This window comes from Heptranchias perlo, chromosome 3 (assembly GCF_035084215.1).
Source record: "Heptranchias perlo isolate sHepPer1 chromosome 3, sHepPer1.hap1, whole genome shotgun sequence".
NCBI classification, from domain to species: domain Eukaryota; kingdom Metazoa; phylum Chordata; class Chondrichthyes; order Hexanchiformes; family Hexanchidae; genus Heptranchias; species Heptranchias perlo.
The window spans coordinates 43,831,256-43,835,666 of record NC_090327.1 but is presented as its reverse complement, the minus strand read 5'-3'; positions in this window follow the sequence as shown (position 1 = coordinate 43,835,666).

Sequence of the window (4,411 nt, the reverse complement as noted above, 5' to 3'; positions counted from 1 at the left end):
ATCAATTTTACAGATTTAATAAAGAACCAGCTGAAACAACACTCATGGCTGAATGTGGCCTGCAAAGTGGCAGTGATGTGAAGTCCTTATCTGGTGACAGAACTATCAGTTGAACTCAAATGATTTAGTGGGAAGCAAATTCTCCCTCCCCATGGCAACTTAGAGCCCAGGTGAATCGTGAGCATCAGCTGGTAAGTGAAAAATCGCACCCCTGCGCAAAGGAAAGGATACCATACAGGCATATGCAGAATCAAGAACACCTCACTCTACATCTTGTATGCTTGTGGTTTGTGGCTTCTCAGGGACACCTATGAAAATACAACATGAACAAGTATTACAATGGGATCAGCAGCAATCTGTAACAAAGGTAACTTGCTAATTCATAGTGTGTTATGATGTTGCGTTGCATGCTAAATTTGAATGATGAAAGCTGGAGATCGTGAAAGATTAGGCAAAAGTAGAATAAACAACAGTGATGGGCACTAGCCTGGAGGTGTACGATAGGTGCCTGCATGATCCTGTGTAACTGGCTGTATGGTTTCGAGCACAAGTGTCATTTCTTTCAGTCAGGTTAGGAGCTTCAGATGGTGCACCCTATCTACTATTGTTTACTTCTTCCTTCTATTGTATATTTCTACTTCCTGCAATCATCAACAAATTGGTGAAATTCTGGAGGTTTGAAGAGCCCTGTAGTAGCAATCCATGTGGTTACCTTGCCTCCTAAAATATGTCTGAGTCAATGAGCATGCAATTTCTAAGTTGCTTTTGGTCGAAACATTAATAGTCCTGAGTTCTCTGATAAGCAAACCGTATGATTGGAAGCTTTGCTTGGTAGCTGGAAGGTGTGACGTACATCAATTCTCTCTGCCTTGTGCTAGTGTGAAAAAGGCTACAGGGTTCCCAAATGATTAACATGCTTCCAAATGCGTGCAACTATTTGAGGTAAACATATTAGTTGCAGGCATGCCATATCTTTACACTTGCAGCTAAATGCAAGGTACCCTTATCTTGACAAGATTCCTGAGGGTGAAATTTTATTTTTTATTTGTGTGGATATCCTATTTACAAGGGACACTGTATTCACCTGCTCCATTACCTCTTTCTGTGTAGGGTTTGTGACAACCTCTTGGGAACATGGAAACATAGGAGCAGGAGTCCTCACCAACCTACCTGTCGCAAATGCATCTGTCCATGACAGTATTGGTAGGAGTGACCACCGCACAGTCCTCGTGGAGACGAAGTCCCGTCTTCGCACTGAGGACACCATCCAACGTGTTGTGTGGCACTACCACCGTGCTAAATGGAATAGATTCAGAACAGATCTAGCAGCTCAAAACTGGGCATCCATGAGGCGCTGTGGGCCATCAGCAGCAGCAAAATTGTATTCCAGCACAATCTGTAACCTCATGGCCCGGCATATTCCTCACTCTACCATTACCAACAAGCCAGGGGATCAACCCTGGTTCAATGAGGAGTGTAGAAGAGCATGCCAGGAGCAGCACCAGGCGTACCTAAAAATGAGGTGCCAACCTGGTGAAGCTACAACTCAGGACTACACGCATGCTAAACAGTGGAAGCAACATGCTATAGACAGAGCTAAGCGATTCCACAACCAACGGATCAGATCAAAGCTCTGCAGTCCTGCCACATCCAGTCGTGAATAGTGGTGGACAATTAAACAACTAACGGGAGGAGGAGGCTCTGCAAACATCCCCATCCTCAATGATGGCGGAGTCCAGCACATGAGTGCAAAAGACAGGTCTGAAGCGTTTGCAACCATCTTCAGCCAGAAGTGCCGAGTAGATGATCCATCTCGGCCTCCTCCCAATATCCCCACCATCACAGAAGCCAGTCTTCAGTCAATTCGATTCACTCCACGTAATATCAAGAAACGGCTGAGTGCACTGGATACAGCAAAGGCTATGGGCCCCGACAACATCCCGGCTGTAGTGCTTAAGACTTGTGCTCCAGAACTAGCTGCGCCTCTAGCCAAGCTGTTCCAGTACAGCTACAACACTGGCATCTACCCGACAATGTGGAAAATTGCCCAGGCATGTCCTGTCCACAAAAAGCAGGACAAATCCAATCCGGCCAATTACCGCCCCATCAGTCTACTCTCAATCATCAGCAAAGTGATGGAAGGTGTCGTCGAAAGTGCTATCAAGCAGCACTTACTCACCAATAACCTGCTCACCGATGCTCAGTTTGGGTTCTGCCAGGACCACTCAGCTCCAGACCTCATTACAGCCTTGGTCCCAACATGGACAAAAGAGCTGAATTCCAGAGGTGAGGTGAGAGTGACTGCCCTTGACATCAAGGCAGCATTTGACCGAGTGTGGCACCAAGGAGCCCAAGTAAAATTGAAGTCAATGGGAATCAGTGAGAAAATTCTCCAGTGGCTGGAGTCATACCTAGCACAAAGAAAGATGGTAGTGGTTGTTGGAGGCCAATCATCCCAGCCCCAGGGTATTGCTGCAGGAGTTCCTCAGGGCAGTATCCTAGGCCCAACCATCTCCAGCTGCTTCATCAATGACCTTCCCTCCATCATAAGGTCAGAAATGGGGATGTTCGCTGATGATTGCACAGTGTTCAGTTCCATTCGCAACCCCTCAGATAATGAAGCAGTCCGAGCCCGCATGCAGCAACACCTGGACAACATCCAGGCTTGGGATCATAAGTGGCAAGTAACATTTGTGCCAGACAAGTGCCAGGCAATGACCATCTCCAACAAGAGAGGGTCTAATCACCTCCCCTTGACATTACCATCGCCGAATCCCCCACCATCAATATCCTGGGTGTCACCATTGACCAAAAACTTAACTGGAACAGCCATATAAATACTGTGACTACAAGAGCAGGTCAGAGGCTGGGTATTCTGCGGCGAGTGACTCACCTCCTGACTCCCCAAAGCCTTTCCACCATCTACAAGGCACAAGTCAGGAGTGTGATGGAATACTCTCCACTTGCCTGGATGAGTGCAGCTCCAACAACACTCAAGAAGCTCGACACCATCCAGGACAAAGCAGTCCACTTGATTGGCACCCCATCCACCACCCTAAACATTCACTCCCTTCACCACCGGCGCACTGTGGTTGCAGTGTGTACCATCCACAGGATGCACTGCAGCAACTCGCCAAGGCTTCTTCGACAGCACCTCCCAAACCCGCGACCTCTACCACCTAGAAGGACAAGAGCAGCAGGCACATGGGATCAACACCACCTGCACGTTCCCCTCCAAGTCACACACCATCCCGACTTGGGAATATATCGCCGTTCCTTCATCGTCGCTGGGTCAAAATCCTGGAACTCCCTAACACCACTGTGGGAGAACCTTCACCACTGCAGCGGTTCAAGAAGGCGGCTAACCACCACCTTCTCAAGGGCGATTAGGGATGGGCAATAAATGCCGGCCTCGCCAGCGACGCCCACACCCTATGAACGAATAAAAAAAATGTAGGCCATTTAGCCCCTTGAGCCTGTCCCACCTAACTCCATATACTCACCTTAGCCCCATATCCCTTAATACCTTTGGTTAACAAAAATCTATCAATCTCAAATTTAAAATTAACAATTGAGCTAGCATCAACTGCCGTTTGCAGAAGAGAGTGCCAAACTTCTACCATCCTTTGCGTGTAGAAGTGTTTCCTAACTTCACTCCTGAAAGTCCTGGCTCTAATTTTTAGGCTATGTCCTGGACTCCCCAACCAGCGGAAATAGTTTCTCTCTATTAACCCTATTGGCACCTCTTAATATCTTGAAAACTTTGATCAAATCGCCCCTCAGTCTTCTAAATTCCAGGTAATACAACCCTAGTTTGTGCAATCTCTCCTTGTAATTTAACTCTTGAAGTCCAAGTATCATTCTAATAAATCTATGCTGCACTCCCTCCAAGGCCAATATATCCTTCCTAAGGTGCGGTGCCCAGAACTGAACACAGTTCTCCAGGTGTGGTCTAACCAGGGCTTTGTATAGCTGTAGCATAACTTCTACCCCCTTGTATTCTAGTCCTCTAAGTATAAAGGCCAGCATTCCATTTGACTTTTTGGTTATTTTCTGCACCTGTCCATGACATTTTAATGATCTATGTACATGGATCCCTAAGTCTCTTTGGACCTCTGCTGTTTTGAGCTTTTCACCATTTAGAAAGTACTCTGATCTATCCATTTTAGGTCCAAAGTGGATGACCTCACACTTGCCTACATTGAAATCCATTTGCTACAGTTTTGCCCATTCACTTAATCTATTAATATCTCGCTGTAATTTTATGATTCCATCTACACTGCTTACAATGCTGCCTATTTTTGTGACATCAGCAAACTTGGATATGTGGCTCTCTATCCCGTCATCTAAGTTATTAATAAATACAGTGAAAAGTTGAGGCCCCAACTCAGATCCCTGAGGGACACCACAA